At 38.1% G+C, this 14,496-nt stretch overlaps 1 protein-coding gene across 2 annotated transcripts in view; it reads right to left on the minus strand.

Moving 5' to 3' along the window:
• LOC113459593 (uncharacterized) overlaps positions 1–14,496 on the minus strand; it is a 58,663-nt gene that overhangs the window by 26,389 nt on the left and 17,778 nt on the right. The window contains exons 3-5 of one of the 2 annotated variants that reach the window (XM_074543195.1): positions 13,201–13,315; positions 10,007–10,109; positions 7,574–7,766 (exon numbers count right to left, since the gene is read on the minus strand). The gene's annotated coding sequence lies outside the window, so the exon portion shown is untranslated. The remainder of the gene's footprint in view (positions 1–7,573; positions 7,767–10,006; positions 10,110–13,200; positions 13,316–14,496) is intronic. The other variant, XM_074543196.1, reaches the window with a different exon arrangement.

Below are 14,496 nucleotides of genomic sequence, written 5' to 3' on the forward strand. Positions count from 1 at the left end.
TAGTGCTTCCCAGGGCTATGCACTTGTATTGAAGAAAGCTGAAGTAATAAGCTTCAAAGTATATTTTCATAGTGTCTGCATAAATCTGGCATTTGCCACACCAATTTGCTTCCCTATCTGAAGTCCTTATTTAAATTTTCATCAGACAAAAAACTTTTTCAGGCTTAATTTATGGGTAAAGAAATTACAGGCAAAGAAAAGCTTTGAAATAATAATAAATAGATTAATAATAGTATTTAAAAAATAACACAATAGCTTCAAGTGCAGAACACCAGATGTTGGTTGTTAATACAAGCAGAAAGTTCCAGTAACTCTGAAAAAGAAAAAAAAGAAATGCTTTCACAATGAAGATATTAAAAGATAATTAAATTTTATTTTAGATGTACATGTCTGTTAAGGTGAATTAGCATTGGGAGCAGTGTAATTCCTGAATTAACAGCTTTAATGAAGAACAGAAAAGGGTTCATTCTGTTAGGTCTGGAAAACTCAAAAGGATTTGTAATGGGACAGACCCATTTCAGATTTATGCCTCTGAACCAGTGGGATCTCCATGGCATTGTGTCAGCAGTGGCCTGTCAAGAAGCAGAATGGAAGGCTTATTGTGTTCTTCATGCACAAGAACTCTGACACAAAATCTCATGCAGACTTTTAAGTTCACATAAATTCTTTCTGCTTTTAGATGTGCCTAAATTTAAGGAGCGTGCATAAAGGAATAGCTATGTTGTATCTTTTGTTTTGTAGGAGATTAAAAACATCCTAAAGCTAAACTCTGTGGCTGGAAAATGAGGCTGTTTTTCTCTCTTTTGGTTTAGCTTGTGGGAAGTTTTCTTCACAAAAATACCAAAAAAATGTCGGTTTCACAAATCTTGCTTCCAAGCTCTTTGACATCCTATGGAAAGACTCATCTTGTTTTTAACACACTAGCATAATATGTTCAAAATCTGTAAGCTAGCTAAACAGCGTGGTGTCATAAAAGAAAAGAAGCAAAATATGTTTTCAGTTATTTTCTTCTTGGCCTTTTTACCTTTAATATTCAGACAATGTCTCTAAAATACTGGATTATTTTCCTACTAAAAAATGTTTTTCTAATAGCTTTCTTTGGGAACACATTTTTCAGATCTTCCGTTTCTAAAGCCTAAGAACATCCTTCTATACCCTAAGGACAATGAAAAAACCATTCTTCATTATTGGCATGTGAAATAATGATTGTTTTCATACTGTAATACAGATAAGGGAGCACACTTGACTAAAATAAAAAATCTGTGAAATAAAGGACTCTCCCCCAAATCATCTGTATTTTCCTTACTGTCCTCATTTATTCCTTGATGCTTTTACTTAATATTGTACTTGCCAAACTATTCAAAATATACTTGCCTACAGAGAAACAAAGCAGAATCTTATGCAAATCACTGTAGTAAGAATATACCCACTATTTACTTCAGAATTGAACCTCTGATGGATTAGATGGAACTCTTTACCTTTCTGTGTCCTGTGTGTCACTAAATGCATTTCCAAGGAAATTTTGCAAATGATTGGCCATTGTGTTTTAGTTTGTTCTGTCAGTATGCCTATGTAAACTAGAAATGTATAGTCAGATTATTTCCCAGTTGCTCCAGATGTCACCTCTGCTGGAAAGGTGTTTGCTGAATACAATGGTAATAAGTAAAGAGAAAGAAATAAGGCACTCACATTTCTGATTGGAGTACCATGCAAAGCCAAACTGCTTCCTTCTGCTAAATCTGAGTTACAATGATTGTTTTTTCTTATTGTTTTCCTTAGGAAAAACAGAGATGTATTTTTTTGGAAAATTTCTAAATACACTTGGCAAACAATTGTTGAACTGCATGCCAAATCATTAGGGATTTAATGATCTACATTATAAGCAGCTCACTGAGGACATAATTCCATACATCTCTTTTTACACTCTCAAAATAATTTTGGCTTTAGGCAAAATGAATCTACTAAGCTCTTCATTTCATGGAAATATTAAAAAATATATTATTAAATAAAATCGTATTTATAGAAATTTGAACATGCTGCTTCCTTAAAACAAAAAATACATTTGTAGCATGGTCTTACTTAGTGACCCCACAGTCCTTGGAGCCTGCACATGGGTCTGAGACACCTATCAGGTGCCTCATCTTTGCCAGAAACTCTCCACGTGGTCTCTTATAGTCAGATTCATTCTCAGGTTCCTGTTCCAGGCTATTTTCATCTTGTTCCTTCAAAACATGATTAAACTCAGCTCTCTGGTGCTAGAGGTGTGCTATGGTACCAAAAAGCATTTCCCAAATCCTGACTGGCTGTGTGCCTCTCCCACAGGGCACTGAGGTGTCATGCTGATATCTCTCCAGAAGTTTTGCATTCCTGCAAAATGCAACTTTTTTTTTTTTTACTATGTTTACATAGGAAGGACTGAGATTTACCAACACATCTTAAAAACCTGACTCCACACCTTGGTGTATTAAACGGAATTCCACCGGAACATGAACTGTTCAACATCCACAGGAGCCCGAAATTTCTGTGCCTATTAGCACTAATTAAATTCAGGGATGACTACTTGCAACCAGAAATTATTCCCTTGGAACTCTTTATGATAACAAAAAAATTGAAAGACAGATTTTTGTTATGATTCCTGACATTATTCTGTTCTTCTTTCAAAGACAGAAATATTGCTTTCTAAGAGAGGTGGTACTGCATTGGTTTGATGAGCCAGTTGTTGAATAGAGCATGGAAAATCATACAACAGAAAATACAGGCATGAAATATCTCAAAGTGGAGGGTAACTGCCTGCAGACAACTCAAAAATTAGAAACAGTGGATATACAGCTCATGCTTCAGCTACTGAGCAATATCATAGACCATGGTCCAATTGCTCCAAACTAGAAATCTTTCTGAAAACTTTACAGTGAAAGAAAAAGTATTTTGCAAAGGAAAAATGCAACGAATAAGCACTTTTTCAGTGAAGTGTCCCACCAAATAATTATTTCAATGAGACATTACACAAAGCCATCAATTTGTATTTCATAAGGCATTATGCATAATGTGAACAGTCCTTCAGTTGCAAATTTGAGGGGCATTTATTTAATATTGTTCTAAAGGAAATGATGCAATTTCTTAAGTAATAATGTAATTCAAGGAAGAGTGGTTTCAGCCTTGGTACACTGGAAATAATTGTACTAGATTAATTGGTACTTGCCAGTGATACTGGATATCCTCAGAATTCCAGTAATTTAAGCCAGCTGGAATCTGACTAAGCCCCATTTAAAGGACTCCCACCAAACTTTGTTCCACTTTAGTAAAGCCATAAGCAACTCATGACCCACAGCAGCTAAACTTTCTTTAGGTCTTTTTTGTCACCTCTTTATATTTTCCCTCTAAATGCTTATGCAATGCTTGCCATCTTTTTCCATGACAAATCTGAAATTTTCTAATTCTCCATTATCCCTGCCTCTTGTCTCAATTAATACAAATGGACCAGACAATTTTTCAACTACTAAGTAACTACTAACAAGAGGACGTATCTGATTTATAAAAATAGGGAAATTAAATATCTTAATTTATTATGAAGCCCAATGTTTCTGAAACTTTATACCCAGCTGAGGAGTACATGAACCAGAAAAAAGCTTATTAGCAATGAAGTATATCTATGAGCTTTAAAAGTCAATAAAAAGCTCATTCAAATATCTTACAAATATATTAGTAAATAAGTGTACAATAATAATATCTTTTGGAGGTTATTTGTGCTCAAGACATTTGTAAGGAGCAAAATGTATGTACTATTTTAAAAATCCCAGTCAAAACAACCAAGGACTGACATATATATCCAGCAGGAAGATACAGTGATCATATATCTGCAGCAGGATGGCAACCTCAGATTCCCCACTTGCTGTTGTTTGCAAACAGAGATTGTGCTTGATGAGCTACGGCTGACCAGGGTGCAATTAAATGACAAGATGTTTTGGGCTCCAGAACAAGGACATCCCAATGATAATAAGAACAAAATCTTTGAAGGTGGTGGTACAACTGCAATTTAAAATTACATCTTTTTTTTTTTTTAATCATTTCAAAATATCTCACCAGATAAGATCAGAAAGATTGGATGAGTATGAAAAATACTGATCTGGGATGTAGAAAATTAAAGCAATTTTCACCAAGGAATTCCTACGTGACCTTGAGAAATATTTTTAATCTTTCTGCATTTCCTTTTTCCATATATAAAGGGATTGTGGAAAAGTAAGCCATAGAAAAGATTTACTCATGTCCTCAAGGAATTCACTTTTTATAATTCTATCGAAGCTACTTAACAGGCCATGAAACCTATTTCTTAAAAACCAAAAAAATCCAGACACATTCAAAATATAAATTGAGAAGAGTTAACAAAAAGATTCACTCAAAATTATGCTGTTATCAAATGTGAACTAGTTTAAACCCAAGTTTTTCTTTAGATCAACTATCAGTGTAGGAGTCCATAACAAAATTATCTAGGATTTTCTGCTCCATTCAGGGGGGCTGAGGTCACATTTTTCTTCTAATTTCTTTTTTAAAGGGTGGAAACAAGAGGAGGGGTGGCATTGAAATCTTACAAAAACACTTTACTAGATATTCCAACAGAGAAAAAATATTTCCGAGTCAAAATCATGATTCAGTGTAGCACAGCAAACTGCTCATTCTGTCCTAGTCTGTAATTGTTGTTGTTGTTGGACTTGCTCTGTGCACTTTGCACTTAACAACAGAGTCTGTTTTCAGGATCTAAATGGAGCAAATATTTTCGTCTGATTCTCATGCTTCTCTGGCAGTAGAATGAATAAATATAAGAAATAAAATCAAAGACAGACTGGCCACAACATAGACAAAAAGATTAATCAACCACTAGCCCATGTGTAGAACTAAAAGGACACCAAGTGTGTTATTGAAAAAAAAAAAAAAAAAACCAGGGCTGAAAAAGTATATTGTAAAAATCTGTGTGAGATTCTTCAGTGTATCTGAGACCTAAAGGGAGGTAATAATCTCTGCAGCCAGGAAAAAGTTTGCGATTTTGCAAGCCAAGATTAAAAATCTGCAATGAAGAAAGATATCCAGCAGTGCTCCAGCTAGGCTCATAAAAGGAGTTCAGGATTGCACAGCAACATGAGCTCTGACTCTCTAAGAACAAGCAACGAGTGCAAAGAGTGAAAATGAACATACTTCACTCCAGCTTGGAGGGTGAAATGGGTTGGAACATTGTAATTTATGTACCTGCTGAGCCCATACCAGCACAGCAATACAAAAAAAAAATTATCCATTGGCAGTGCACCAACAGCTCAGACTTTTAGGTCACTCCTTTCACTACTCCTGGCAGGGGTTAGATGATTTCAAAAGAGGTGAAGAAATGGATTTGCAACAAAAAGAGTAACCATCAATGTGTTTTGAGGACCTTCCTCCTTTTTCTTTCAGTGAAATCTATGTTTTTGGCAATGATAAGTTAAATATGCTCCTCTTTGGAGATGAGAACAAAAGGATTTTCATAAATTATCTCTAAAATCTAGTTATCCAAATATGCACATACAGCAATCAGGGGTCATTATTGCCTGATACACTGCACAGTCACCTCTGTATATGTAAAGCAGGTGTAAAATGCAATCACTGTCATATGACAAAGTCCTCAATCACTGTCACATCCCCACAAAGTCCTCACAGCTAGGAGTGACTTAAGGAGGACCATATTCTGTTCTGGAGTGCTGGCTGACTTTCCAGTGCAGAACTCACTAGTCTGACTGTAACTGAAGCCTTTGAAAATATTGCAAAAGCCTCAGGATCATTGTGAATAAACCCAAAGACCTCAAAGATTTGAGAGGAGAAGCTGGCTCCTAAAAATGCAGCACAGGAAGGGGTACCTCTAGTGCCTAATTGCCATTCCCAGTGTTGTGGGACATTTCTTGTCAGACAAAGTCTGGAAAAGAGAGGAGTTACCAAAGTGATTCCACTTAGTTTGCAGAGAAAACACGAGGTCTTTTCCCAGCCTCCTCCAGCCCTCCTTACATCACAGGGACTGTGGTTCTGCAGGTATTCTCATGTGGCCTCCTGATGTGCAAGGGTGTTCCCTCCACACCCAGTGCTCCCACAGTGGCAGAAGCTGCTGGAAGTACCCATAGAGGGCATATTTGGCCATTGAGGACAGACAGCTCCATGGTGTGGATATTGAATGTGTCTGTATTTGGGGAAAGTCGGTGCAATGGGGTACACAGAGTCCTGAGGTTCCATGGGTTACTTTCTTTAGGTACCTGGTGGCAGCTTTAGCAATCCACCACACAGAGCCGTCCAATTCCTGGTGGATTATGTTACCCAGCTCTGATTTGTTAAACACCAAACCTTCTCCTCTTCCTGCCTCCCAAGGAGCTCTCAGCTGGTTTCCCCACAGCGTGCCAGTTCCTGGGAAGGTTATCCCTGAGAAGAGTACTTCCTCCAGTCCTTTGCAGCCGGAAGAGGGCAGTCAATGAGGACATGGTGGGCACTGATGGTGCTTTGGCCTTTGCAGCTGGGTAAAACTTCCAGAGAGCCCTGATCTTACCATGCTTCACCTTAGAATCACCTAAGAAGGCTTTTTATAATATCTAATTATGGGTTGTGTTTTTTCTTTTCTTATCAAAGTTAGCTATTCCTCTCGCTGATGGTGGAAAAGCAGCATCATGTCCTTGCAGATAGAAAAACCGAGTCAGTCCTTCTTGAGCTCTTGTGGCTACTGAACATCTCATGTCTTTCAGCAACTGGAATTGTTTCTGCTCTTTTGATTAAATGTTCAAATGCTACTAAAAATATATGTGCAACATTTGATGCCTTTCTTTATTAGTGAATTGAAGTAGGAATGACCAGTAAAACTTGAGTATTGATAAAGTTAGCGAGACGCTGTGATTTTAGTAGCTCATTGATAGTTTAAATGACAGATCAAAACAGAAAGAACAGGTGAAATGTGATAATTCATGTTCATAAAGTCAGTGGGATACCATGCTGAAGTTTGTGTTTTCAGAAAACTTTCCATTTTTGAAGAATTGAGCTGATGAAGTAGATAATTAGCCCAGAATATCCAGAAGAAACTACAGAGGAAATGTAACCCAACACCAAAACTCAAGTATCCTAATCACAATTTAACCATATAACTAATGCTAGCAACATTTTTATACCTCACTAACCCTGTGGAAATGTGATTTACACAACCAGGTGGTAGCAAGGACCAGGATAGCCAGTACAGGGTTTGGATCAGCCAGGAGGAAAGACAGCAGGCATTGGGAAGCAGCAATGTGTGTCTGGCAGAGAGATCCTCCCCCCACCTCTGGCCCAGACTCTGCTTGGGCTGCTGCCTTCCATGAAGCTGAAGTCTCTTTGGTCTGAGCTCCCTTTTCCCAGCATATAAGTAATTTACCCTTCAGCTTTGCTCATTCCTGGCCCTGCAGCATCACTGGGAGCCTTTGCTGGGCTGAGCACGTGGCACAGCTATGAGCTGAGGAGCCAAAGCAAACTGCAGAGCACTTGGCTCTGAGCTCCTCCAAACATCAGTGCTGCACAGGCAGGGGCAGTGTTTTCTCTGCTTACTTACATTTTAATCTGATGTACAATATTTTCTTCCATGTAAAATTATGCTTAACAGCTCCATATCAATCAGTAGCAAGTAAGTATGGCACATACAAGTAAGTTATGACTTCTGTTACAGTGAAGAAAATCCAAGAGGTCGTTCAACAGCACAGGAGTGATGGCAATGCAGGACTCCAGCTCTGCTTCTGAAAATCAGGCTGTAAAATGGAAAATTGATTAAAAATGTAAGATATACTGCTCTGGTTATTGAAAGTAATATAAAAAAGCTGCAGCATATCTGTTTATAACAGTTTCTGTATCACAGGGGGTCCCCCTAATGGTTTATATTTGTGGTGTTGGTCGATTAGTTTAAAATACATATTTTTTTACTCTGTAAGTGGAGAACATTTTCATCTTGTGCTATTTTTATTGCACTAACTGACCATTAAGTGTTTAAAATCCCTTGTACCAAGACGTGATAGAGCACTTTAGTGGTCACTGAGCCATCCAGCTGGAGCAAGAACAAAGACAGTTTAGAATTTCCACTTCTTTCCCTGGGAGTGATGCAAGTACTGACCCCTCAGGCATTTAGTCCTTGCAAGGTCTGGGTGCCCCCTCGTCTTCTCAAGAAGAAAGATCCACGTGGTTTCTTTTAAGGGAAGCATCCTACAAGGATTGTCTGAAATGGTGGGTACAGAACCAGACAGGGATGTGTTGTGAGCACAGCCAGGAGCCACTTCCACAAAGTAACAGCCAACAGACAGGGAATCTTCTCCTCTTATGTCTGTCAGGCGGTCTCATACCCTGTCCCAGAGGAACAGAAACCTTCCTGGATGTGGAACTGTGGGAGAAGCATTGCTGTGGATCTTCCTTCTGCTGGCAGCAGACCCTGCACTCCCAGCCACTACTGAAGTCTTGGGTGGGGTCGTGTGGGCAAAAATATGAGGCTCAGCTGTACACAACAAAACCAGCAAATGTGGGGAGCCCAAGGAAAGAACAGGATGGAAAATGGAAGGCCAGGAACATCTGAGACAATAATAAAAGTGTAAACCAATTATTTTGTTAAAAGATGATAAGTAATAAGCTTGCACCTCTTGAACACTGTTATTGATTTTTATAGAAAGCATGACAAATTTCATGGGATACCTGTTTGTGAGAGATAGATAGTGGGAGAGTTATATATATGCAACCATGCTTCCTAAATAAAATCATGCCAAATTTCATACTGAATTTGCTTTCCTGAGTCTGTTTCTGGTTTATTTTTTTTATCATCAGGGTTAGTCTTAGTAAATCCAGGAATAATATTAGTGTATAGGCCTGAAATTGTTTTGAGTCTCTTATCTCTGCTTCATTTTCTATTTTCTTTTTCACCTGATGTACTTTTAGATACCTTTGATTTAGGAACATCCAAAAAACTGTTGTCTTCTTCCCTCAGGTGAGACAGATCAGCCAAGTATTTTAGTGTAGTTATAATAAATATGTCTATACTGCCAGAGGAAAACACTAACAATTAGAGGGAAAGTAACTTAAATTCCAAGAGCAGTAAAAGTTTTAACCTTTTAATTCTCCACTCTTTTATTATTCTTTAAATGTCACAGACTGAAGTCACCAGAGCTGTATCAATTTATCAGAAGGAGATGAGTCCCTGAATTCAATTGGACTTCTCTGTGCAATCTTGAACCTATAGATCTACGTTTGTTTATATTGTCATGTAGCAGAGAAATAGTTACAAAATGGAGTTCTTGAAGAAAATGGTCACCTTGCCCAAATGCAAATAAATTTGTATTTAAACCCTGCTTTTGAAATCATTTGAATCCCTCAGGGTTCCATGGTATGGGTTTTCCTCTTAGCTTTGTTACAGTGAAATCACACATTCCAACAAGCCAAAATTCTTTAAAACTACACTGATCCTTTAAATTTATTACTGGTTACTAACAGCTTCCCATGCTTCACTTATATATTTCAAGTTAGAACCAAGTGTACAATATGGAACAGGTCATATTTTTTAGCTTTTTTCTTTGCTAGATTTATAGTGTGAACTCCTACATAAAATAATTCATGATGGATAATAGAACCTCAAAGCATATGGCAAAATTAAGTCTCAAGAATGGCAACATGAGTAATTCCATAATAAAAAGATGAGGCTGTCTCCATAGTACTGATTTTTTAGAATATGCTGTCAGCTCACTTATTTATACCAGATAGTAAATTTCATCTTTTCACATGCTTTCTTTTTCCAGCTTTTTATCATAGTTATTTTACATCCTAAATATTAACTCGCATTGCTACTTTGTTAAATATATTTTCTGACACCCAAAAAGCCATGGATTAAGCATTGCTATACACACGGCCTAATAAAGAATTTCTAGGATACTTGAATAAAATCACCTTATAAATGCAGTAAAAAAAAAACCTTTACATCATCAACAGTATTATTATTGTTAGAGAAAGAACTTACCTTTCAAGATTCCAAAAGACTGCTCTTATTGAGTAACTTTCTCCCACAGTGTTCTTTTACAGCACACTCAAGAGTTTTGATTATATACCTTCCTTTAGATGCCCTGAAGAAAATCAGCTCATCAGAAAGTGAGACAGCATTTTTTGAACAGCAATAACATTGTGAATCATGTGTTGGAAGGCTATTTTGCCATCACTTGTGAAGATGGGCTCTGCAAACAACCATGATAGCTGCGGAGACTCCAGAAGAACTCAAGGATACCCAGGGGAAAATAGGCCCTTAAATCACAATGAATTATATATAACTCATTGCAACCCCATGGGACACCCAAGCTGGAGAGGTCTGTTTTTGAAGGACTGCACCTCATGGAAAAATGGCCTTCCTCACAGGAGTTTGTGGAGGGCTGTTGCTCCTGTTTGTGGGATGGACTGACATCAGAGAAGTCTGTGGAGAAGTGTCTCCACTGGGCTGGACCCACACTGGAGCCAGGGAAGGAAATCTCCCCTGAGCAGCAGCAGAAACAATCTGTGATGAACTGACTTCAACCCACTTGTCCTGTCTCCCTGCACTGCTGGGGGACAAGGTAGAGCTGGAAAGGAGGAAGGGTAGGGATGTGGGTTTTTTAAGGTCTTATTTTATTTCTCACTATCCTGCTCTGATTTTGTCAGCAATAAATTCATTTATTATGTCTAATTTCAGTTTGGTTTGCCTGTGATCATATTTGGTGAGTGATCTCTCTATATCCTTAGGAAAACCCATGGACCTTTCACTCTAATTTCTCTATCCTGTCCAGATGCAGAAGGGAGTGACAGAGAGGCTTTGGTGGGTACTAGGTTCAACCCGCTACAAGCTCTTAGGAAAAGAAGTGGTCAGAGACATGGAATTAAGAGCTAAAATATTGTGCCTCTTTCTAAAAATCTATGGATTTTTCTTTAAAAATTAATGTTCTAATGTAGTCAAGGGTTTGAAAATAGCAGAGAAAATTACATTTAGAAAGTGATGGGGCAAATGTTAGATCTCTTGAAATAGAAAGGGAATGAATTTTCCATGTGATATAAATTAAGCATGTCTCATTACTTTCTCCACATACCTCTCTTTAGGCATATTTTAAAACCAATACTCCCTGCAATATATAAGGTATAGTGTATTGGCATAAGAAGCAGGAAAGAGTCTGAAGACATGAACAAATTGATATGTTTCTGTCCCCTTTCAGAAGTAGATCAGTATATTTCAAAATCAGAGGAAGATTCATTTTAAAAATGTGCCCTTCCAACTTCCCTTAACATCACGGAAATACATTTCAGCATCTGATTGGAATCCATGGAATTATCAAGTGAATAGGGTGTTATTCAACAGGAGTCAGGGTGGCAGGCTGTGCTCCTCTTCAATTAGGCTAAACAAAGTTCCTGTCTGATCCTGAAACACAGATTTACCCTCAGAAAGTTAAATTAATCATCCTTCATTCATACATCTTTATAAAGATACTTTTAATTAGCACGATTCCCCTTGGCTCTTCTCTTCTTTTTAACTTCTCAACATGGTCTTGACGGAACAATTGGTCTTTATTAATGTGTGACAGCTCCGAGCTGCAGCGAGCTGTTTGCCAGATGTTTGAACTCTGGTGAACTGCTGTTCACTTGTCAGACTAGCAATGAGGAGTGAACAAATATCGCACCATTCAGCCTCCCTCCTGAGCTGCCGGAGAATTTCAAACAACTTCAAGGGCCAGAGCCAAAGGATCTGCTGAGAAAGAATAAGGTATGCTCCTGAAGAGATCAGTGAGCCATGACTTTTCTAGAAAAGCAACTTTGTTTTTTATTATCTGCTGTGCATGTGAGTCAAGGGCTGAAACATCAGAGGGACCCACGCTACAGGGAACGAGAGGCTTCAGAATGACACAGCTTTCACAGATCCTAAGGTTCCTCATGGACTATTAAGTAGAGGAGGGAATAGAGGGAAGGAGGCTACTGTAAAGCTTCTCCAAATAGGCACATTTGACACTGAGGAACTATCTGTGAGCAGAAAAGGAAGCAAGATCTTTTGTGAAATATTTTCACTTTAATCACTTTTCATTTTAATCACCAAGAAGAGAAAGAACATAAGTTTTGTTTCTCCTCTTGTTGGAACTCCTTCTTCAGATTTACATACAAAGTGCACAGAGGCAAATCAAGCACAAAAGTAGGCCCTCCATGTGCTAATATGCGTCCCCTCAGTTCTCCTAATAAAACACACACAAGTACCTTGTATGCGATCACCTTATCGAAGAGCTGCACTCACTGTGAGAGCAGACTCATGTCCCATCAGGATGTGTTCCTAATCCCAGCCAGGACAGCCTCTCTGACATCAGCTGGCTGCCACCTCCCAGCTAAAAGCACAACTGCTTGTCCCCACCAGGACACTTGAAATCACCTCTTTGAGAGCAGTGTCTGAAAAACCTGGATGGATCCTTTATGTACAGAATTTTGTAGTGTGGTTTGGGGAGTCCCAGTACCCACATTTATAGCAAAAAGATAATATATTATTTGTTCTGTGACCTTAAAAAGCCTCAAGATTGTTAAGTAGACTGAAATTACAACAGTTCAATGCCATTATTTTGTAACAAATGTACTGCATTACATTGTTTACCCTGCACTGAAAGACTCTTCAGCAGGATTATATGATGGTTGCTGTACAGAATGCTTTTGGAAACAAAATGGACCTCTCATGAAGCTATAACTTTCTTTAGTATTCAAATTCTCTTTAATATTGAGCAGTGATATAAACCCAAAGCCAATTAAATGTATTAATTATCTTTGCTAGATTTTTTCCCATCTTAATTATGATTTCATTATAGGTTTCAGACAAGAGAAAGAGGATGGACTAGGAAGTAACAAGTACCTTTTATGCATAAATAATAAAAGAAAAAAAGGAGTATTAAAAACCCCACCAGAAAACCCAAGGAAACTCATCTCTAGCAAGCTTCTTCAAGGCTCTTCCCCCTTCAAATCCAGTTAAAACCCTCTCAATCAGCCCTGCCAATCCATGGGCTAGAATATTTTTCTCCCTTTTAGACAAGCAAGCCTCATCTGTGTCCAGAAGGCCTGGTGCCACATAAAATGTCCTATGTTTGAAAAAGCCAAGATTTCACTGACAGCACTGGATTTTAGGGCACCTGTTGATCATGCGGGTTCTCCCGTTCCTTTTGGCATTCTTACCTTCTTGCTACCCAAGGGATTGAGGAAAACACCACCTCTGCTCCCATCCCTTCAATCAGTCGTCCCAATGCAATTTTTGATTGCCATAGGACTCCTCAACTTCATCACTGTGTACCTGGATAACCAGAAGTGGGTTTTAATTAGAGGGCCATATTTGTCCAGGAGGCCTCCTCATAAAATCTCATACCTGGGCCCAAGAGAGGCGGCAGAAAATCCAAAAATGAAAAATGCAAATAGCCAGGAAATACTTCCATCTTGCAATAAGTTTAAAAATCCCACACATTTTCTGAGTCCAGCAGATTGTCCAGTGTCTGTCCCTAGGCCAAAGTTTTTGAGCTCTCATTCTTTCAGGGTTTATAAGCAGATTGCTAAAGCTGTCCACAATTGTTTTTATGTGTCACTAATGATGATAAATTGTTTTCACATTTTTCTAAAGAGCGTCTACCCTGTTTAACAGTGCATAAAATTCCATCCAGTTATACCAGATATGATTGAAGGATTTTGACAGTTTCCTCATAAAATGGACTACTACTATGAGTTCACTAATCCTATAAACTCTTGATTTTCATAATTTCCCATGTGATAACAAGAAAAATTGCAAATGAATCTGCAGTTTCTCCCATCTTTTGTCATTATACCCACCTCAATAAATTTGAGTTATCTTTTCCCTTGTTGTCTCTGAGCTGAAATATTATTTTCTCATTTTATCTACAGGCCTCCTTGAAATCAGCACTAACACCTAGAGGGATGTGTAATAGTCTCTCTGTGCTGATTGATTTGCTTCAGGTTCTTTCCGGATACTATTTTGGAAAATAGTCTTTTACCTTTCTTAAATTTGAGAAGACTTTTCCTCTAAAATCTTTTTTTCTTACATATTTAATTAACTGAAGCCAGTTAACAACCATATGTAGCGGGAACAAGATGTACCAAGGAAAATAAATCAGCAGATAGTATTGTCTTGTAAGTTTTCATCCATTTTTATTATGTGTCCTTTGGCACTCAGATGGGGCTACAATACATAGAACCTTGTTATCTGTGCTGCAATTGAGGGTCCCCTTACAGATGCCCAGAGCTAATCAGAAGAAACTGTGTGCAGTAAATGAAGTAATTGTGGTCTGCTTAGCTCAGTCTCTTTTTGTTTTTGTTTTTTTTTTTTTTGATAGAGTTTAAAGAAGTTCAAAAACATCCTATCCAGGGCTTCATTAGATGGGAAGAAGTAACAATACTCTTACACTGTAGTGGTTCTGCAACAATAGTGCAGCCGAAACCCACCCTGTTGTGTCTTTCAGAATTATA

This window comes from Zonotrichia albicollis, chromosome 6 (genome assembly GCF_047830755.1).
Source record: "Zonotrichia albicollis isolate bZonAlb1 chromosome 6, bZonAlb1.hap1, whole genome shotgun sequence".
In the NCBI taxonomy this organism is placed as follows: Eukaryota; Metazoa; Chordata; class Aves; order Passeriformes; family Passerellidae; genus Zonotrichia; species Zonotrichia albicollis.